This window comes from Canis aureus, chromosome 19 (genome assembly GCF_053574225.1).
Source record: "Canis aureus isolate CA01 chromosome 19, VMU_Caureus_v.1.0, whole genome shotgun sequence".
Classification (NCBI taxonomy): Eukaryota; Metazoa; Chordata; class Mammalia; order Carnivora; family Canidae; genus Canis; species Canis aureus.
Window position 1 is genome coordinate 7,581,428 of NC_135629.1, and position 23,681 is coordinate 7,605,108.

General features: G+C 37.4%; 1 protein-coding gene and 1 pseudogene across 1 annotated transcript in view; one reads left to right on the plus strand and one right to left on the minus strand.

Moving 5' to 3' along the window:
• Positions 1 to 23,681, minus strand: part of SYN2 (synapsin II) — a 203,153-nt gene that overhangs the window by 175,327 nt on the left and 4,145 nt on the right. The gene's annotated exons all lie outside the window — the stretch shown is intronic.
• Positions 21,554 to 22,140, plus strand: LOC144291164 (small ribosomal subunit protein uS10-like; annotated as a pseudogene).

The window sequence follows — 23,681 nt, forward strand, 5'->3', positions numbered from 1 at the left end:
CTGGACTGTACAGAAGTTTCCATTTCACATCTCATCATCTCGGCAGAAAAGAAGCATGAAGGACACACAGGCTATCCAATCTAGCGTAAAATCCTCTCTAAAGCAACATGGATGGGAGTAACATCCATTGGGAGTTACAGCTTCTGCTTAAACACTTCAGCCTAAGAAATACCCAATACACCAAAGCCACTATCTCTGCAAATGACTGAGGTCAAATGTCAGCTCCTTGAAGGAACACTTGGTCCTCCTGAGTCCTGGGCAGCTCTTCACCTAAGGTTAGAGTTATCCACTGCTAGAGTAGAAGGAAGAATAATACAATCCTGCAGCTTTTGACTCAGATTCAAACCATACCCAGTAGTGGCTGGCTGCAGGGAGGCAGGTCTGAGTCAGTCTGTCAGGTGATGAAATCCTCACTCCATCTGCTCTGAGGGAGTCGTCTGCCAAGTTTGATGCCTGAACACATGAGCTCCCCCTCCCACACTCACCACTTTCTCCTCTGAGAAGCAGAAACAAAATCTGTTTCAAACCTTCATCTTTCTCTTCTTCCCAAAACCCAGCCCTGAGCAATTACCTTTTCAGTTATAGGTTATAGAAGAGAAAAGAGAAGCACATATTCTACTAATGACTCCAAATGGGCAAGATGGCTATAATAAAACATATATTAAGCAAAGGTTACCTGGCATTTCCATAGTTAGCACACTAGTTCCTTGCTGGGACTTAATTATTTTCCTTTATTCCTTTCATTCTTTCTTTCTCTTTTTTTGAATGAAATACTAGATATACTTAAAATTGTAGTATATACAGAAGTTACAAAGCCTACTAATAAAAAAAAAAAAACCTCTCATGGGCCTACCATTCACTTTAAGGAATAGAACTTGCCAATACCATTAAAGCTCTCTACCACACCCTCTTGCCTCACCCTGGCTTCCATTAGAAGTAACCAATCACCATTCTTCTATCCTATTCATCAAAATGAGATTAATTTGCTCATCCAAAAACCTCTTACCCCCACTTTTCCACTCCAAAATCTACTTTCACTGCCATTTTTGTCTGCAACTACACACTTAACCAGCCCATCTCTCATCAGATTCCAATCACCTTTAGGAAGCTGAATGCCTACACAATCCTAATTCATGATAATCAAACTCTTGAACACTCAAGGAATCTCTTCTCCTGAAACATGAGCACAAATCTCCCAAATCACTAACTTGTGTCCCATACCAGTATACTTTATACCTAATCACTCCATCCTTTATTATTGTTGTTGCTGTTGTTGTTGTTATTAAAGTACACAATGAATATTGCAGGCTCCTCCAACACCAGTGCCCACCTGGTTAATGTGGACCATTGCTAGAGGCCTACTGTACAGCGTGCATGTCATGCACAACTAGACCATTAATTACTTAAGGGCAGGAAACATGTCTTCTTTAAACCTGAGGCTTAAAGATGGCTTTGATTTAGGGGTTAAGTTCTGATCCTATCTGACCTCAAAAAAGAGTACCTATACAATTAAGAAAAACTTTAATTTCTTTCTCTATACCCCCGACACTTCACATGATATAAGATCTCTAGTCCATGATTATAACCAGGTCCAGTTCTATTACTACATACATAAAGCTAGTTTTATAACTCAAGATGCACCTTCAAAAAATCCATTGTTTTATTTGGTTCTGTCTCAATTCTTTTTCTTGCAGCATCAATCCCTATTTAAGGGAGGATACGTGCTGAAGAAAAAAAAAACAAAAAAATCTTTGCCCTTTTGTCTTGTCACCTGCAAAATAGGGACACCATTGCCTAGCATACAGTGAAAGATTAAATGACCTCCATTTAGCACAAAGGTAAAATTTTTAATAGGGTAACATCATGTAAGGCCTTTAGCAAAGTGGTAGCACAGAGGAGTTGGTGGAATAACATGAGGCAACTTCCATTTCTCTTTATATAATGTCAGATCTAGTAAATATATCACAGCTATAAACAAACTGTTAGCCAACCAAATATAGCAATATATAAAAGGGTTTATATACCATGACTAAGTGAGATTTATCCCAGGAATGCAAGGTTGGTTCAACATATGAATATCAGTCAATGCAATACACCATATTAATAAAGGACAAAAACCACATGATCACTTCAATAGACACAGAAAAAGCATTTGGCAAAATCTAACATCCTTCAATCAAAAAAATACTTGGCAATCTAGGAATCAAAGGGAACTTCCTCAACCTTATGAAGTGCATCAATTAAAAAAAAAAACCACACAGCTAATATTATGCTAATGGTGACAGACTAAGGCTTTCCCTAAAGATCGGGAGTAAAACAAAGAATGTCTGCTCTAATTTTACCTAGCATTGTACTAGAGATTCTGGCCAGGACAATTAGGTAGAAAAAGAAATAAAACATCCAAATTGGAAAGGAGGAAGTAAAACTATCTCTACTTACAGATGGCATGATCTTGCATATATAAAATTCTAAGGAATATGTACACACAATTAGATAAATAAATTAATAATAAATGAATTCAGCAAGGTTTCAGGAGACACAATCAATACATAGTAATGAATAATTCAAAGATTAAATAAAGAAAATTCAATCAAGAGGGACACCTGGGTGGCTCAGTGGTTGAGCATCTGCCTTTGGCTCAGGGTGTGATCCCAGAGTGCTCGGATCAAGTCCCACATCAGGCTCTCCTGAAGAGAACACCTGCTTCTCCCTCTGCCTATGTCTCTGCCACTTTCTGTGTCTCTCACATAAATAAATAAATAAAGTCTTTATGAAAAAAAAATTCAACTAAGAAAATAACCCCATTTACAAAGAACAAAATTATTAGGACTGAATATGGAAAACGAAGTACAAGACCCATACAATGAAAACCACTAAAAATCTATTGAAAAGGGCAACCCGGGTGGCTCAGAGGTTTAGCACCGCCTTCAGCCCAGGGCATGTGATCCTGGAAACCCGGGATTGAATTCCACGTCGGGCTCCCTGCATTGAGCCTGCTTCTCCTTCTGTCTGTGTCTCTACCTCTCTCTCTCTCTCTCTGTCTCCATGAATGAATAAAATCTTTAAAAAAAAAAAAAAAAAGCTATTGAAAGAAATTAAAATCAAAACAAATGGGAAGACACTATGTCCGTGGATTGAAAAACTTGCTAGATGTCAATATCTTCAAATTAATCTATAAATTAATGCAATCTGTATCAAAATTCCAGCTTTGTTTGCAGAAATTGACAAACCAATCCTAAAATCCATAAGGAAATTCAAGGGACCCAGAATAGACAAAAATCTTGGAAAAGACAAAGCTAGAGAACTTATACTTTCCTCTTACACTTTCCACATTACTAAGCAAATTTACTGTAGAAGTAAATAATGAAGACAGTGTGGTACTGGTATGAGGATAGATGATGAATCAATGGAACTGAGAATCCAAAAATGAACCCATAATTCTATGGTGAACTGATTTTCAACAAGTGTGTCAAGACAATTCAATGGGGAAAGAAGAGCATTTCCAGCAAATAGTGCTGGGAAAAACAGATATCCACAGGTATAAGAACACAGCATAATCTGTTTCATTCCCAAGAGGGGTAAATACTAGAATTGCTTAACTCATTACTTTGTATACATTCTATGTCTGATTGAGTGTTGATTCTCCAAAACCTCTTTCTTGACCTTGATGACTAAAGTCCTTCCCCTAAGCTTTTTCCCAATCAGAGGTGAAATTTCAATAACTCTAATAGAATAATTATTCTGCTTTCAGAGTCAAGAAGTAGGAAAAAAAGGATGGATTTTCAACTCAAACAAAAATTCAAATCCTCACTTAGCACTTTCTAGCTGTATGCAACTTTGGGAAAGTTACCTAACCATCTGCTTATATGTAAAATGGCAATAACACCTCTTTGAAAGTGTAAGGATTCAACTAGAAAATGAATGTAAAGTGCCTGGTCATAGTAACTTTTCAATGTCAGTTCACTCCTTCTCAGTTTTGTAAAATGGATGAAGCTGACACTGGACCCAACAGGCAGATACTGTGCCTCAATGTGAAACATGTCCTCAACCAGTATAGAACTCAGGGGACCTAGGGACATCTCAAAGGCACAAATGATTAAAAGAAGCAAATGGGTGGAACATCTTTATATGTGTTTAATTGGGAACCTGATTCCCAACCTAATGCAATTCATAGGCTCTTTACATCATGGCTCTGAGCCTCGCTAGGCAAGGAGATGAGTGTTTGTCAGAAGAATGAAAAGGCACACTGCTCCAATTACCACAAATGCAAAGCATTACAAATAAACATGTGTTTTCAGGGACAGAATGAAGAGATCTGTTATGGAGAGGAACTAGGAAGTTTTTGACCTACAAGATTGACTTCAATTTTTTACACAGGAGGTAAAATTACAATCTTGCCACTTCCACCTCTGATGACAAGTTTTAATAGTAAGGACACTACTGAGTTTATTACAGTGTGGAAACTTGCTGCCATCAATTTGCTGGCCCTCTTCCATTCCCCTACCCTTTTGTTTTACACAAGCATTACAAATATATCTAATACTCTAAGCCAATCAAGAATAAGAAATTAGTGTAGACTCCAGGTCACCAAGGCTCTTTCTTATCAAAATAACTTCTAAGTGTGTGAGCTTCACAATTGCATACTACCATCCAAATACTGCTGTATGGATCAAGAGTGCACAGTCTAGAGGAACCCAAAATTCATTAAGCAGTTCTAATTCAAATGATATTTACAATTCTTCATTAGTCTTCATCACTGTAACTATAATGTTCGAGTCCCTTTACAAAGGATTCCATTGACCCCTCAACCTATATCACATAGCATTCCTCTTTCTTCCCGTTTTCATCATACACAATATCTACACTAAGACCACAATATTTCCAAAATAACAATGTCTTTTCATGCCTTCCTGCCTCATTCCTCTACCTGAAATGCCTTATTCCCTCCAATCTCCTAATCTACCCAGTGAATTTCTTCCTTTAAATCTAGCTCAGATGTTCCCTCTTTGACTAATCTTTCCCAACCTCCTACCCTAGATCAAAATTAATTATACCTCCTCTATCCCTCATGGCAGTCAGAGGATAACATGAAGGCCTTGCATATACCAAGAAAATGTTAACATTGAGGGGCACCAGGGTGGCTCAGTCAGTTTAAGTGTCTGACTTGATTTCAGCTCCAGTCATGATCTCAGGGTCATGAGATCAAACCCCACATCAGGGCTCAGTGGGGAATCTGCTTGAGATTCTCTCTTTCCCTCTCTTTCTGCCCCTCCCTCTGCTCTTTCTCTCTCAAATAGGTAAATCAATCTTTTTTAAAAAAGAAAATGTTAAAGATGATATTTTGCTCATCCTAGTCGTGCCATTCATAATCTTTCACAAAGTAATATTTTAACTTATAAGAGATATTCTAAGTAAGTCTAGTGGATTTCAGGCATATATTGGTTATGTAATACTTTGCTTTGACTAAAATCTCAGGACGAAGCTCAATACATATACAACAAATTTTAAAAAAAATAGCTCATACTAATATATAGAGGATCCAAAGTATCTCTTACTTGAGTCTTCCCAGTCAGCCCTGAGGATGGTCCATGGAACTCTAACTCCAATCTGACCCTATCTCTGTATAAATTATAAAAACTTTGATCGAGAGAAGGGAAAGATTGTATCTAAAAGCATACAACAATTTAGCATTAGGGCCAGGACCCAGGTCTCCTACCTTCTAGCCCTATTATATGTCATTCTTGCCTTCCTACTCTTGGAGTTAAAAAGCCACATGAAAAAAACTGGTGTGAGAGAGAAATTGGAGGCTTAACTATCCTTAAAAATTCTACAGAAGCTTCTTCCATCAGCCTGCCAGCTAGATCAAAGGATATGCCAGTATAATACCTACCTTGAGACAGTCTTAATGACTGGATTAGAGATTCATTCGGGAGGCAGAAAGGGCCTGAGGCACTGGAGATGATGAGCAGGGAAGAGGGGGTTGCCTGGTCAGGAGGCTACTGTTTGTAGGGCCAGCTAAGTACTAAGTCTCAGAAAAGGGCCACCTGTATTATGGGCTTTCAGGGTCTTCAAGAAGAGCCCCACCCACCCACCAAAAAAGAAAAAAAAAAAGAAAGCAAAAGGCACCTCACTGACAAAATGTAGTTTCTATGTGATGTGACTGGTTTGGATTCAAGACCTAGGCTAAGCCCTATGGGTAGGTTTTCATCGCCTTCTATTAAACAATGCAGTGTGCTGTTTGAATTATAAAAAAATAAAAATAAAATAAAATAAATTTTAAAAAGACCTAGGCTAGATTCTGGTTGGCAACTATGAGTTGCCTGACTAACCTGTATGTTTTATGGCTTGTAAAATCAATGCAGTAACACTGATCTCACATGAGTATCATCTTGATTAAACAAGACAATGTAAGTAAAAGCACTTAGGGAGTACTTGGTACATAGCAGGCATTCAATAACCAGTAGTTCTATTCTCTGGTGTTAGATATAGCCCTTTTTGTTCAAGTTTCTTATAACATAAAAGCTTTTGATACTTAAAATACTGCAATACTGAGTAGTAATATAATTCATAATGAATTGAATGTGTCAAACCCCTCCCCTGAAATCCATATGTTGAGCCCCTAATCCCCCAATGTGATCACATTTAAAGGTAGGGTGTTTGGGAAGTCATTAGGTTTAGATGAGGTTATAAAGGCAAAGCCCTTATAAAGGGATTTGTGCCCTTTTAAGAGTTTGAAGAGATCAGAATTCTCTTTCTACCATATGAGGATATAGCAAGAAGGCAGCATCTATAAGCCAAGAAGAGGACATTCACCAGAATTTTATTATGCTAGCACCCTGATCTTGGATTTTAAACCCCCAGAACTGTAAGAAATAGATTTCTGTTTTTAAAGCCATGAAGCCTATGTTATTTGTTATAGCACCCAAGCTGACAAAGACACAAGTATTGGTAAGGAACTCTTATAGATTGCTAGTGGGAACTTAAAATGGTAAACTCCATAAAACTCAGTAATACAGTTTGATACTATCTATTAAAGTTGAACATACATATTGCCCTAACCCAACAAATTTCCACTCCTGGGTAGGAAACAAGAGCCTATATTCACCAAAAGACATATACAAAATTTGTTCATAGCAGCATTTTTCACAGAATCTCCAAACTGGGAACAAGTTAAGTATTTATCAACAGCAGAATAGATATATAAAGTGTGATATATTCAAGCCATGGAATATAACTGAGTAATGAAAAAGAATGAAGTAATGCTCCATACAAGAAAACAGATGAATCTCATGAACATAATGTCAAACAAAAGAAGTTAGATCCAAAAGAGTTTATACTGCATGGTTCCTTATCTAAGCTCAAGCAGGCAAAATTAATATATAATGAAGAAAGTCAAAATAGTGGTTATCTGTTGGAGGAGGAGAAGTAATGACTGAGGAGGTACTCTATCAGTTTAGCAGGTATTGGTTATGTTGTATATATTGACTTGAGTTGTTCTTTATACTTGAAAAAACCCATTGAACTATAAACTTATTATTCTGTGCACTTTTATACTTCAATGTTTAAAAAGGGAAAACAAACCTCTGGGAGAGATAATAGACTGAAGGTCATAAGGTTCCAGAACTCCTTTAGCCTAGGACTACACTCTCTGATCTCCTTATATCCACTCCTTCACTGTCATGGTCTCATTATTATAAGCCTCTAGTATCTCATAGATGGACAACCAAAACACACTCCCTAAAGTCTCCAGGCCAACACAAATTCTTCCTCCTCCCAATTTTCAACAGTCTCCAGATATCTTCCTAAGGAAGGCACTGATTGAATCACTCTCTTGGTCCAAAATCTTCACTATCCCCACCAACTATGAGATAGAGGAAAAAATCTCTGAGCTTTGCATTGAAAGTTCTTTCTTATCAGATCCCAACTTCCTCTTCTAGCTATGCTTCATTTGCCTCTAGGAAAAGGACTTAGGCAGAAAAATTCATCGTTTACAAAAGTGATAAAAAGCTTAATCCCTCCCCCAAAGTTACCCCCACCCCATTCTCCATCCTTCCTCACTATTTTCTTGGGGGAAAATAATACTTTAGAAAGTTCTATTTCATCTTCAAATGATAAAGATTGGCAGCAAAATATAAAGAATAAATCCAGGTCCTGGGAATAAATAAAAGTAACTTCATTTCCCTATTTTTGGTTTCCTACATGAGATAATGATAACGATTCTTTTTCACATAGCACTTCTGAATTCACAAAGCTTTCATAACCTACTTTCATAACCTACTTTATTTCAATAAAAGTTCATGATAACCCTAGAAAGCAGGCATTTTCATTGACATTTATACATAAATATACCAAGGCTTAGTGACCACTAAGATTACTTTCTAGTTCTCATACTCCTGGGATTCTCTGCAATAGATGACATTTTTTTTCTGACAACTTCCTACTACTCTTCTGAGCATCTCTCTCATCCCTATCTCTACCCCTCCACCACCAGGTGTCTATTCTATATTCTATCCCTACAGAGTGTTGCTCTCATGGTGGGGTTATAATTTCCAAGATGTTGCCTGAGAGCACCATAGTCATCCTCCTATAAGTATTAATAAATTCCAAGATTAGAATTAGGCCTCCAAGATTAGAAAATCTTTAAGATCCAAAGAAGAAATCTAAAATGTGAATGTTTAGGCAATTTAAGAAGAGGTGAGAATAATATTTAGAGGAGTTTACAGTACCCCCAAGAAATTCATATTCCTTCAACAATTTTTTGAGGCCTACTATTGGCCAGTGTGCTAAAAGCTGAGGCAAAGAATGAAACATGGCCTTTGCCCCTAAAGAACTCACAGTCTAGTATAGACTTCACAGGTGTCAACCCTACTTGTAGTACTGACTTTAGCTCAAACAATCTGACTCTTGACTCCACAATCACAGAAGTTTTTGCTTAGACCAAATTCCCAAGAAGACATTCTAGCCACTGCTATCCATTCCTCTTCATCAATAATGAATGTCCCATTCAAAATCAAACGCACCAAGGGGCTCCTGGGTGGCTCAAGTGGTTGAGTGTCTGTCTGAGTGTCTGCTCAAGGTGTGATCCCAGGGTCCTGGGATCAAGTTGCACTTCAGGCTCCCCACAAGGAGCCTGCTTCTCTCTTTGTGTCTCTTATGAATAAATAAATTAAAAACAAAACAAAAAACAAAATCAAACCACCAAGTAAGCAAATCTACAAATAAACTGCCAAAAGTCCAGAGCAACTGTTTCACACATTTATAAACAAACATTAGGGAAAACATTCAACCTTACCTGTACTCATAGAAATGCATGTTAAAACATTCAAATACTGCTTTTATACCTATTAACACAAAAAAATAATAATGGGCTGAAAGTGAGGTAAAAACAGTTGAGGGACTACAAACTGGAAAAGCTTTTTATAGGAAGCAGTACAGAAATATCAAAAGCTATATATGTCATAATTTTTTGTCAAGTAGTTACTTTCCTGAAAATTGAAAATGCCTATAGCCTTACTATGTAATAATCATGAAAAATTCTAAGTCAACACAGTTATCTAATAGAAATATAATTGGATAAATCATGGTACAACAGCTATGAGAAAATATGTAAGTAACAATATGTAAAAAGTATAAGCAGAAAAAATATGAAATTATAGTTAGACAACAATCACAATTACATAAAAAAAATGTTTGCATATGGACAAATACATTGGAAGAGAATATAGAAAAATGTGAAAGTAGTTGCTCTGTTGCTATGGTAAAATTATGAGAGAAATATGTCCTACTTAAAACTTTCTTTAATCATGTTGATATGTCAATAAATCCCACTTTACTACATTGCTTGTTTAATTGACTGTCTTCTCAAAGTATAAGCTTTGCGAAGACAGGTCAAAGTCTCTTATGCACAAGCATTACAGCACCACTTCCTACAGAATAATTCATGAAAGAATGAATGAAATACATAGGAAACACCTCACAATAAATACCCCCAAGGAGGGGAGGGGAAGTGGACCACTAAAAGTAAACAAAAGGCTGATCTCTATGTGTCTTTTTTAAGCTCTGAATATGGGAAAAGCCAAACCAACCACTAAAAAGTCTCTGGGAAGTCTTTATTTCCTCAAGGCCCCTGCCGAGATGCTCCTAAAGGGTCTGGAGAAAGACACGGGGTTCTGGGAAGTAGACACAGCAGTAGGGTACTTCCAGGATTTGAGAGGAACACATGGAATCAGAAGAGACAGGAGCTTCATAACCTTTCCCTACCCCTAAATTCACTGCTCTTTGACTCTCAGAACCTTGCATATAACTAAAGCTGGACTTAAGGGGTAGGATGTAGCAAGAGGGACAGGCTATAAGAAAAAAAAAAAAAGGCAGGCAGAAAAACATAGATCAGCAGGGAACAGTCTTTTTAGTAGGAACTTAAGTCTGTGACCACCTGGAACTCTGGCTAAGAAATAAATTTCCAGGTACAAAGAAAAATAAGAAGCTTTAAAGGAACTGGGCTCTGGAGTGAAAATCTCCTTTCTTGACAACTTAAAATCAGTCTGAAATATACCAAAGACACGAGAAGGATTCTAAGTCATAAAAATATTATAAGCATTAACAAAAACACATTGGGAAAGGAGCTAATCTTTAAGTTGTTTTTCAACCAACCTACGCAGCACCTGTCACAGACCATACAGGCTCTTTCCAGCTTAAGCAATTTTTTTATCCATCCTCAGTGCTTTTAGGCAAAAGTGTCAAAATTGACTAATGTAGAGCTCAGAAAGGAGTTTAGCTGCATAGAGAAAAGGGACACTGAGTATGGAAAAAAGAACACAAAGAAAAATCTAGATTTTAGATGTAGCTCTACTTATTTCAAGTTGTAACTATAAGTGAATCACAATCTACCTGAGCCTTGGTTTCCTAATTATAACAGGAAGTTATACCAACTTACAAGGTTAAAGTAACAACTAAGTGAAGTGACACATGCAAGTCAGAGTACATAATAAATAATAAAGTTTTATTTAAATGTATGACTTTATTACAGAATCTTTAAATGCTACAATTTCCTTCCAGGGTCAAAGTTAAGTTGAGTGCATTTTTTTTCCAAGCAAATCTGAATGCATTAGCTATTTGAAAGCTACAGGAAAATCAGTCTTATCCCACTTTGCCAAGTCAACTCACAGTTTATTCTTTCAAAGCGTAGACTTTTCATGTGAGCAAGTGGCAATAAAGAATGATTCTCCTTTTCCCCAATCTGAGTGCTGAAATTCCACTATTCATTAGATAGGATTAGAGTTTTTCTATTTTCCAGATCCTTTTATGAAAAAAGCAAAAACCTGTGAAAAGGAATTGCCAATAACCAATTGCCAATAACCATTAACAACTCCTGGCTAAGCAAAAATTAACTCAGTCTGCTGAAAATTAAAGACTAGGAAATAGGGATGCCAACAATAATTTGGCTTACAATTCCCAAGAACCTCCTAACTTCAAGGAATTTCCAACCACCAAAATTTCCCCAATTCCCACATTTCAGCACCTAAAAGTCAATCATACTAGTTCTTACACTGAAAAATAAGACCTCATGTCCCAGTTTTGTTTCAGAAAATATGTTTACCTCTGGAATAGGTCCCAGGTCATTTATAGAACATATGTCTGTGGACACAGAATGAAAGGCATCAACAGGGAGAGAAGGCACAGAAAAGCAAAAAAAAAAAAAAAAAAAAAAGATTAAATTAAAAATCACCACCTCCACAGTTTTGAGTATAATCAACTGCCCTGATTCTAGGAAAAATATATTTGCTTCCCTAAACTCCTACTTCTCATAACTGTCCATGACAATACTTAAGAGGAAATTGAGAAATTCTTCCTCATATCAACTCTCAATCCCACCTGTTGCAATAGTTTCAATCCATATATATTTAAATCTATATGGTACAGTTTGCAACTTGACCTCCCAACAATCTTATGAAGAAAGAAGGACGGGTATTATTATTACAATTTTAAGGATGAGGAAATTGAGATTCAGAAACTTGTTATGCCTGAATAACAAGTAGGCAATAGGTCTAACATGGGTAGACCATGACTTCAAATCTATGCTTTACAGAATACCATGGTGCTTCCCTAAGGTCTTTTGGCTCCATTCTTTCCAAAGAATACCAGTCTCAATCTTCCTGTCATCACCTTCCATGACAATGTTCACTAGCTTTTTGTGTTAGAACCCAGAAGTTTCTGCAAGAGACCCTTGAGGTAGTATTAAAGAGAAATCATTAAGCTAAACACCCTCGGAAAACAAAGAAGTTTGTTAAATGGCTGGAAGAACTGATATTCTTGCCCATGTCATTTAAGCTTCCAACTAGATTAGCCATCCACCTAGTTCTATGGCACTTGCAACTCAGTACAGGAAGCCCATAGTAAAGTATACAGATCCAAAGCCAAAGATCTGAGTTCTAGTCCTGACTCTATCATTTCCTAGCTATGTGAGCTTGGGTAACGACTCCATCTTAATTCCTTTATACATAAAATGAGAATAACATTAATTGTGCTCCACAATTTATGTATACAATGGAATATTACTCAGCCATTAGAAATGACAAATACCCACCATTTGCTTCAAAGTGGATGGAACTGGAGGGTATTATGCTGAGTGAAGTAAGTCAATCAGAGAAGGACAAACATTATATGTTCTCATTCATTTGGGGAATATAAATAATAGTGAAAGGGAATATAAGAGAAGGGAGAAGAAGTGTGTGGGAAATATCAGAAAGGGAGACAGAACATAAAGACTCCTAACTCTGGGAAACTAACTAGGGGTGGTGGAAGGGGAGGAGGGTGGGGGGTGGGGGTGAATGGGTGACGGGCACTGAGGGGGGCACTTGACGGGATGAGCACTGGGTGTTATTCTGTATGTTGGCAAATTGAACACCAATAAAAAATAAATTTATTATAAAAAAATAAAATAAAATTTAAGATTAATTGTTCCAAAAAAAAATTGTGCCCCACAAATACTATTGTGTGGTGGATTAAATGAGACAATGGATGTGGTAAGACTCAAAGAATAAAACTTCTACAAATAAGCCATCTCAAAAACATCTTCCCCAGAGGCTGTTTCAAAACACTAGTAATCAGTGTTTTCTAAACTATATGCAACTAATACAACCAAAATGAAGGAATATTCATCTAGGTTTGTCCTATTTTTCAAAATTATTTTTAGTGTCATAGAAATCTGTCTACAAATTATTTTACTTGATTTGAAGTCTTCTATAAATACTCATATGGTAAGCTGTTGTCTTAAAGCTGCTGTGAAAATCTGCTCATCATGGTAGAACATTACTGAACTCTCCATGTCCCGGACACTGCATTAGACATTTTCAGTTTACTTTGACTAATTGTCTTAAGAATCTTTTGAGATATGTCTTATTTCCTCTTTATAGATGAAGAAACTGAAGTTCAGAGAGAACAAGAAATTGCCCAAAGTCAAATGTGTGTCATTGTCATTGAGGATAAGAAACATCAAGGTGTTTAGTGTCAAGAAATTTGAAACAAGATTTATCTAGTGTTTACACAGTATATTCAGTAAGAGAATGGACTCAGAGCCGGACTACCTGGGTTCAAACCCTGGACTCACTATGAGCTTTAGTTTCTTCATTTGTAAAATTAAGTTCATAACAATAATCTATTTCATAACCTAGTAAATAAGTTAATACATCTACTTAGAACAGCACCTGCCTGTCACAGAGTATATCCAATATATGAGGTATTACCATCCATCATTTCTCCCACACTGCTTATCCAAACTTCTCCTCACTAATCACTCAGCCTTCAAAGGCTAGCTCAGATCTACCCTTCATGTGAAACATTTTCTGACTTCATCAGCCCATAGAAATTTCTTCCTTCTCTGAAACCTCTATACTGTAGAAATCACTTGATTTCTAAGAACTTCTGAAGATAGGTGATTTAACCCAAATCCCTAAATTTTGAAATAGAAATTGAAGCTTAAGGAGTTAAATTGCCTATGATGACACAAAAAAAATTAATTGGCAGAGTAGACAATTGAATCTGGATATTTTAAATGTTTACAAAGCTCCTTCTACTATACTCTCCTTTTGTTTTGAGATTCTACACAACTTCTTAAAGCTGAAAGCATATACTCTATAATTAACTGATTTTAAGTATTTAACTGGCCTTGTGAGCTTCATGGCAACTAACACACTAAAGTTAGTAGCTTTTTGCTGATTGATTAGCAGATCAATCTTTCACTGATGCCCTTTTGTCCAACAGTTAAGGTGTTAATACTTTAACACTTTGCAGCACAGAATGCAACAGAACTTAAATTCTCACCATCAGGGAGTGATAGGGGCCAAAAAGGGAAACATATTCATATGTATCCCTAGAATTGCATTACAGAATTGCATTGTAGTGCACAAATTTGGAGCCCTGCACCATGACTTGAGGCACAGCATGCTCCAGCATGATTGCCCCTACACATACAGCTCCTCTCTGGATTATTATTGGAACCTGGAAGTATAAAAGAAACAGTCTTCAGTTGAGTTTTCATTATTAATATTAGGGCCCTTCAAGGATTTGAGTCCACAACAGAAAAAAGACACTTCAATTTCCTCCCACAAAGCCCAAGCCTCTTTTTGCAGGATAACCCCAGGCTAAAGTTATTGCATAAAGTTGCTAGGTCCCTTGAGCAGAGAAATAAATATGGGGTATATATCCTGGAAAGTTATTATATCTGTACTTAGGAGGACTGGAATGGAAGAATGGTCCTAGACAGAAGGAAAAAAGAAAGAACAGGCCCTAAAATTTGAGAAAGTCTAAACTAAACAAAGACATCAGCCTATGCTGAAAAGGGGGAAGAAATAGAGAGCAAATGGCTGTTCTCCAGAAAACATGCATGGAGTGTTTATGCCCATCTAAAAACAAAAAGGGTGTTAGAGAGAGGAAGAATAGGTACATCATCTTGTAAGGGAGGCTAGTAATAATAATTAATGCTTTTATAGCACTTTATAATTTATAAAACATTTTTTTAATATATCACTTCTTAATGAATAGTCACTTTGGCTAATGCAGCTATTGTTTGTTTATATTTACAGGGAGCTGAAGAGTTGCTTTTGATCATCATTCATATGTTCATAATTTTTTCATAAGTCATTGATTGGTCCAACAAATAACTATTGAAAACTTTCTTTGTCATACCAAATGCTGGGGATATCAATATTAAAGTTGCAGTCATTGTCCTCAAGAGGATCTCAGAGTTGAAGGTGAGGAGATGAGAAGATAAAATGTGATTATAACACAATAAATTAATTGCTATGACATAACTAAGTACATTATGATTTCTAATACAAATTGAAAGAATTAAGAAATGAGTAAGTCTAGTTCTTGTTGACTCTTCAATAATCAACAACTGAATTGAATCTTGAAGATTATCCAGGCAAAAACACAGAAGAAGCCTTTCAGGTAGTAGGAGTAGTACAAATTTAGGGACATGGCAGATTCAGTTAAACCTAAGTAGTTGGTCATAGCTATCAAAGTAGGTGGGGAATCAAAAAAGGGTAGAACTGAAGAGGTAAGCAGAGTCAGATCATGAAAAGCTTACTATGTATTCAACATTTTTCAGTCACAATGCTGTTTAATTCCTCAGAATTATCCTTCGGATAATCCAAAGGAATTTTTTTCACTAAAGAGAAAGAAACAAGCAGCTTGAGTGTCCCACGATTGGATTGGTTTTTTGTTTTTTTGTTTTTTTTAAGACTTTATTTATTCGTTCATGAGAGACACAGAGACATGGGCAGAAGGTAAAGCAGGCTCCTCAGGGGAGCTCAATGTGGGACTCGATCCCGGGACTCCAGGATCACAACCTGAGCCAAAGGCAGACGTTCAACCACTGAGCCACCCTGGCATCCCTAGAGTGTTTTATACTGAGGAAAAGTTTTTTGGATGGTGGGGGAGGGAGGCAGAATTAACTTCAAAAAAATGAGCTCCATGAGAGCCAAGTATCAATATAGGCTAGGGAAGAGAACCTCAGTCCTTAATTTTATTTCATCTGCCTTTACTCTGCTCAAAGCTGCCATGGGCCAGATAATACTTTACAGTATTGAGGGCTGCTATGGCTCTCATTCAGAGTCAAATCTCTAAAGATTTATGATTTGGACTGATTGAAAACTGGTAACTAAGTTAATTTGTATTTCATACAGCATAAGAGCAAAAGCATTCTAATGCTTGTATATACAGTGAATAAAGAGGATTTCCAACATAACAACATATACCTCTTATCCTAGAATACTTTTTTCTCACCCTTGTTCCTTTCTATCCCTTTTCTCATTCTCTGGATCTCTCTATCCTTAGCTCAATTTGGCAAAGATTTACTGAATTCAAACTATGTGTCAGACACTGCTGAATGCTAAGGATATAAAAATGAATAAAACACTAAGTCTGCTGCAAAGAATTCTCCATCACACAAATAGATCATTGTGTTGAGTCCAGTGATAAAGATATCCACATGATTGAAAGCATGGAGGGGACAGAGGTGCCTAATATATCCAGGGGGTAAGAGAAGACTTTCTGAAAAAAAAGGAAATATTCATCTCAGTCTCTAAGATATATGAGTTTACTCAAGAAAAAGAAGCAAAGAGAAAGATAGATAATTGCAGGAGTGAACAGCATAAACAAGGACAAAGGAAAGGAATGCCATAATGTGTGTATGGAACTACAAATAGTTCAATAGTGCTGTAAATTGAAGTTTAGGGATGGAAATGGTTAGCAGATTGGACAAGAATGCATGGGTCAAATCACAGGAAGGTGATGAACTTCACCTATCAGAAATGGGATAGGACACAAAAAGCTTTAAGAAAAGGAATGAACAAGTCAGATTCATATTTTAAATAGTTCATTCAAGCTATTAAGTAAAAACCATGATAAGACTTGCAAGTTCTAGGTGAAATTAATGAGAACTTGAATAAGCAAATGTCAGTGTGTCAGTGTCCTCAGTTGAGACAGAGAATATGAAAAGAGCTGGAATGGGGATCCCTGGGTGGCGCAGCGGTTTGGCGCCTGCCTTCGGCCTAGGGCGCGATCCTGGAGACCCGGGATCGAGTCCCACATCGGGCTCCCAGTGCGTGGAGCCTGCTTCTCCTTCTGCCTGTGTCTCTGCCTCTCTCTCTCTCTCTCTCTGTGACTATCATAAATAAATAAAAAAATTAAAAAAAAAAAAAAGAGCTGGAATAGGAGGAGAGATAAGGTCTTCAACACTGGAACAAATGATCCTGAGTTACTTCCAACCATCCAAATGGAGACATCCAGTAGGCAACTAACCATGTGTGTAAAGGTCCAGACAATGTTCTGGTCTAAAGACGGAGATTTGGAAACTGATTGCATTTAGGAGGTTAACTGACATCTTGAGAGTAGATGGGAAAGTATGCAGAGTGAAAAAAAGAAGTGGGAAGAAGATGGGACTCTGAGGAAAACTTAATGAGGTAAGCAAAGAAAAAGAACACAAAGAGTAAGAAGGAACTTTAAAAAGACAGGTATGAACAAAGATTGCCATATTCAGACGCCAAGGGACTTCTAAATGGAAGATAAACAGTGTCAAGCCAATCCATGAAAGGATAAATTGACATCTTCCTTTGGATTTAGCAATGAGATAACCTAGCAAGAACAATTTCAGTATTATGGAGATGGAAGATGTCAGTGCAGGAGGGGAAATATATGATAAGAAAGTAGAGACAAGAGTGAGATTGCTATTTCCCATCTGGAAGAATGATTAAGAAGGTGGAGAGCACATTCTGCTTATTTATTTACAAGGACAGAGCAACCAGTAGAAAATGAAAGAATGAAAAGGAGGAAAAAGGGGTGAAATTTAGAGCAAAGACATGGAGAGCACAGAGGGGTTGGGTTTTTTTTTTTAAACAAGACGACAGCATCCTCACGCTCTGAGAATGGAATAAAGAAAATGAGCATTGAGGTAAGATAGAGAAGCAGAACAAGAGCATTCTACAGGAACTATGTAATAATAGCATGGAATCCTGAAAGTCATGTATGTGTTCAGAAGAGTGTAATCCAGGATATAGCAAAAGTTTAGGATTGAGAGTAGTGACAATGAAGCTGAAAAGATAAACTGGAGTAGGTTATAAATGAGCCTCATAAGCAACAATGTGTTGGAGAAGAATGTTAAAAAGAAAATTAACTGTAGTATTTGTGAATGCTTTTGCTTTAATATTTTGAATGAAATGTGAATAGGAGAAAAGAACACAGACACACCTTTCAAAGCCATTCTGTTTCTGTCTTCATTTCCCTCTGTAACCACTCTTCCCTAGTCACAAGTGAAACTGAAGCAGAGCTATTTTAGAATTTATTAAATCAGAATTTGAGGTCTTGTCCCTTATGGTTAAAATAGCTGAGCCAGGGGATCCCTGGGTGGCTCAGCGGTTTAGCGCCTGCCTTTGGCCCAGGGTGTGATCCTGGAGTCCCGGGATCGGTTCCGCATCAGGCTCCCTGCATGGAGCCTGCTTCTCCCTCTGCCTGTGTCTCTGCACCTCTCTCTCTCTCTCTCTCTCTCTCTCTCTCTCTCATGAATAAATATAAAAAATCTTTTTAAAAAATAGCTGAGCCAAATGGGTAATATCTTTTTTTTAAAAAAAGTTAAATTATATTTCCTTTCAAAAAATACCAAAGAAAGCCTTCAAAAATTTTGCTTTTGAGCCAGTAGCCTTCAATTTAAAAAACATATAGATTCTTCATCCTTGGGATCCCTGGGTGGCGCAGCGGTTTGGCGCCTGCCTTTGGCCCAGGGTGCGATCCTGGAGACCCGGGATCGAATCCCATATCGGGCTCCTGGTGCAGGGAGCCTGCTTCTCCCTCTGCCTGTGTCTCCACCTCTCTCTCTCTCTCTCTCTCTCTCTCTGTGACTATCATAAATAAATAAAAATTAAAAAAAAAAAGATTCTTCATCCTTAAAGTGTGCACAATAGTCAAGAAAACTGCACACTAAAATTTGGGGAACTCAAAGGGACCAAAATAGGTTGGGTACCTGCTGTTGGAAACAGGGAAGAAAGCAACAATCAGTAGTATGGCTCTTTACCCTTTAGAAGGTGCTTTTCCAAAACTTTATTTTATTCAATTCTCACAACATAGCTATGAGATAGACATGTTTTTATCTCCATTTCACACATAAAGGAACTAATTTTTGTCTGTGTTATTCCAGAACCTAGAACAGTGTCTGGCATATGGTAAGTCTACAATGAAAAAGGAAAAGGGGCTCAGAGAGGTTATGTAACTCTGATTAACGTCATATGGTTAAGGGTGGAGCCAGGTCTCAACCCTAGGTCTTCTGACCCTCACATTGTTTCATCGTACTGAAGAGAAGAAAAGAGTAAAATGATTGAATACAATCATAATCTGCTTTCCAATTTTACGTGAACTGATTACAATTTCAGAAATGCCTGCTGTTAAGCACAAACACCAAGGCCAGTATACTTCCTCCTATTCTTAGTCATGCTGCATTGGCATCTTTAGAGTTCAGAGATCTATAGTATTTGCTCACTCTTTATTCCCTCCATAGGTCACCTGCACTATTCTAAGTTACGTCCTCCTGCTGCACTGTAGTAGTATCTGCAGAACAGAAAAGCCTTTTATATCATCCTCTCTTCTCTCTAGAAAGCTATATGTAGCCTTCTGGCATTCAATTGCATCTACGTGGAAAGTTAAAGGATGACAGACAATGCCACCCAATGATTATGCAGGTCTTATTCACAAGATTTTACTGTGATGCAACATTCCATCCTGAGGCTACTATGTTTAACCACACCCTCACTCTGTAATGGATATGATCCTGAAAAAGCTGTGTACATATAAAATTTTTGTAAAGTAATTTCAAAAGCAGTGGGGTGCTTACTATTTAAGCGAATTATGAGGTAAATTCTTTTGCAAAAGAAACCTTTTTTATAACAAAAAATTTTTCTGCTGGCAAATTCATCTTGTATGTGTGGGAATCTAACAATTAGGGTTTAGAACATGACATTTCAGCTTAATAGCTATTTGCTATGACCTAAACAGCTAATTTTGGGCAAGTGACTACTTTTATGAGTTTGTTTATTCATCTATGAAATATTCTTTCTACTGTTTAGAATCACTGTGAGGATAAAATGAGATAATGTGTATCCATATGTTGTATAAACTCCTTAGCATAGTATACATGGCAGGGATCAAGATATAAAGTCTGTCAGCCAATACTTCAATGTATGTATATAAAAGTTCTTAGATCAGGAAGAGGAATTTAACCACAAGTCCCTAAATCCCATCAAGAGGAGGTAAGAAAGAGGTACTGAATGGCTAGTACTCAAAGATGAGCCTTTCATCCAAAGACATGTTTAGTCACTTATTGACCTATGCCTCTTCTTCCGCGGATTTACAAGCACTATGCCATAAAATATAAAGTTTTTTTTTAAAGAAAATGACACAAAAACTGTACCATGCAAATACAGTGGTACTATAAAGGATCTTACAGAATGTCTGTTTCAATCCTGTCATTGAACAGATTTTAGAAAATCAAAATCCAAAGAGGCAAAGTGATTTACCTAAGGATATACAATGGCACAAACATTTCTAACCACAGCTTCATTTTCTAGGACAGTCCACCTTTATGGATGCTAATTACCATACTATAATAAATCCTACTTAAATGTCCATCCTCTCCCCTACTGGACTGGAAGATCCTAGCAAACAAAGCCTATGTCCAACTTATTCTTATATCCCCAGCATGTGGCTTGTGTTAGGTGCTCCACTACATTGAATATACCCCAGTTAAAACTGTTTTACCAATTTGAGAGGAAGATATATAATTCTGGAAAACTTATCTTTTAGGCCTCCATTACTTTTCGCTTAGCAAGATACTGAAAAGGCTAATAATGTAACTACTGATCTGAACTTGGGTACAGAAAGACAAAAAGCAATCCCAGGTAGACAGGAACACTACTGTAAAAATGGGTCCCCATCATTATAGCACAGTACTACTAACTAATATGTTGGACTTCAGTTACTGAGTTTCCTTCAACCATTTTACAATTACCTTTGCTGAAACAACAATACAAATAAGACAATGAAACTGCCAGTGTGAATATAGTGTGATGCTCATGTGGCTCTTTTAAAAGTATTTACTAAGAATTCCACAATGAATCTTTATTTTTTTAAATATGTATTTATTTGAGAGAGAGCAGGAGTAGGGCAAAAGGGTGGAAGGAGAAGCAGACTTCCCCACTGAGTAGGGAATCTGATATGGGGCTCGATCCTAGGACCCTGAGATCACAACCTAAGCTGAAGACAGATGCTTAACTGACTGAGCCACCCAGCCAACCCCAAATGAATCTTTAAAAGTAGACAAAGACAATATTTTTAAGGAGAAAAGGATTAAATTTGAGAGCTCTGCCTAAAGAGTGATTGAAGAGTATCAATAGACCTCTTTGAGAAAGACGTGGTTCTAGCTACAGTGGAGCCCTGGATGCCCCTGCTCCTGCTCCTGCTTCTGCCTCACTGCTGTTTGAACAAATCAGTCGGAAGCTGCTCCGCAGTCATGGCTTTTAAAGGCACTGGGAAGACACCCTGGAACCAGAGGTGGCAATTCAGCGATTTAGAATTACTCTAGTTGCAACCTAAAATCTTCAAAGACGGTATGTGCTGACTTGATTAGAGGTGAAAAGGAAAAAAATCTCAAAGTGAAAGGACCAGTCTGGATGCCTACCAAAACTCTCAGAATCACAAGAAAAATTCCGTGTGGTTAAAGCTCTAAGACCCAGGATTGTTTTCAGATGACGATCTACAACAACGTATTCATCTGCACAATCCTTCTGAGATTGTTTTTTTTTTTTTTTAAGTGGGTTGTTTTTGTGAAAGATGTGTTTTTTTTAATTTTTATTTATTTATGATAGTCAGAGAGAGAGAGAGAGAGGCAGAGACATAGGCAGAGGGAGAAGCAGGCTCCATGCACCGGGAGCCCGACGTGGGATTCGATCCCGGGTCTCCAGGATCGCGCCCTGGGCCAAAGGCAGGCGCCAAGCCGCTGCACCACCCAGGGATCCCCCTTCTGAGATTGTTAAGCAAATTACTTCCCTCACTATTGAGCCAGGAGTCAAGGTTGAAGTAACCATTGCAGATGCCTAAATCAACTTTTTTAATAAGTCATCAGTTTGAGAGAGAGAGAGGAGAAAGAAACTTGAGTTGGAGTCAGATAACTTCTAGTCCCCATTCTCTAACTTCTTATTGGACTTTGGCCAAATCTTTCCATTTCTCTACACTAGATAATCATTCAGGTTCTTTCAAGTTCAAATGTTATAATTATAAAGGCAAAAAGTCCCTATCAGTCCTTGAAAGAGTCAGGGATGGAGAAAGATAACAAGAAGGTAGAAAGATGGTAAAATAGAGGGATACTGTGGTATAGTGGGGGGAAAAGGCTTAGTAGAGAGCCTGAAGTTCTAGATTGTAGTTCTGGTTTTGCCATTAACTATTTGAGGATCCTTATCCTTGAACAAGTCACTTTCCCTCTTCAGATCAAGATTTCTCCCATTTATAAAAGTAGCCAGATGATCTTCCAGCTCTAATAATCTAGAATTCTAAGCTACAGCCTACTGCTATTATGAACAATGAAACTTTATAGAATCAGTATGTTTGTGTTCACAAGTCAGAAACAAGACAGATAAAATATTTAGTAGACAGAAGCTTCAATCCTCAGTTGAGTCCCCCCATCCTAGCCCCACCCAAGTTCTCAGCCTCTCACGAGCACTGGTCCAGACTACTGTACTTTGAATTCCCCTATTCTTAATGGTATGTCCCAAGATGGACCATTAAAGCATGGAAATAGGTGCTGCCTAGATAATGCATCAGTCCAGTCTCTTCACTGTCTCTCTTTGTTCTACCACTGTACTTTCCTTATACTATCCACTCTGGACTGAGCCAAACCTATCTCTTTTTATTCAAATTCTTCAAGGTTCAGTTCAAAACTCGATACTTTCATGAAGCATTCCCTTCTCACTATAGATCACATGTATTTTTCACTCTTTTAAACTTCTATAGTACTACAGTGTTGTGGTACAGATTCAATTATATTTGTAAAGAGCTTAGTACAACATTTCCCATTTGGCAATTGCTCAATAAATGATAATAACAATTGTTGCCACACCTTTATTACTAATCACATATCCTTTAGATCAGTGCATCTTACATTTAATGTGCATGTGAATCACCTGGATGTTTATTTATGAAAATTATGATCCATTAGGTATGAAGACCTGATAATATATATCAAAGAATTCCGGGGCTGGGGCACCTGGGTGGTGTAGTCAGTTGAGCTGCTGAATGTTCAACTCTTGATTTCAGTTCAGATGGTGATCCCAGGGTCAAGGGTTCAAGCCCTGTGTTGTGCTCCAGAAGCAGTCTGCTTGAGATTCTCTCTCTCCCCCCTCTGCCCCTCCCATTTGTGCTATCAAAAATAAATAAATAAATCTTAAAAAAAAAAAAATCTCCTGGTTGATGCCAAAATGCAAGGGGTAGTTTTTACTCAACTTAAAAAAGTATGTATTATATCTATCCATCTGAACAGAAAGATCTTAGAAGACAGATGCTATGTCTCCTTTACCTTAGCATATATACCCTATATAGAGAAGGTGTTCAATAAACACCTGTGGACTTACCATATCTACAGTCCC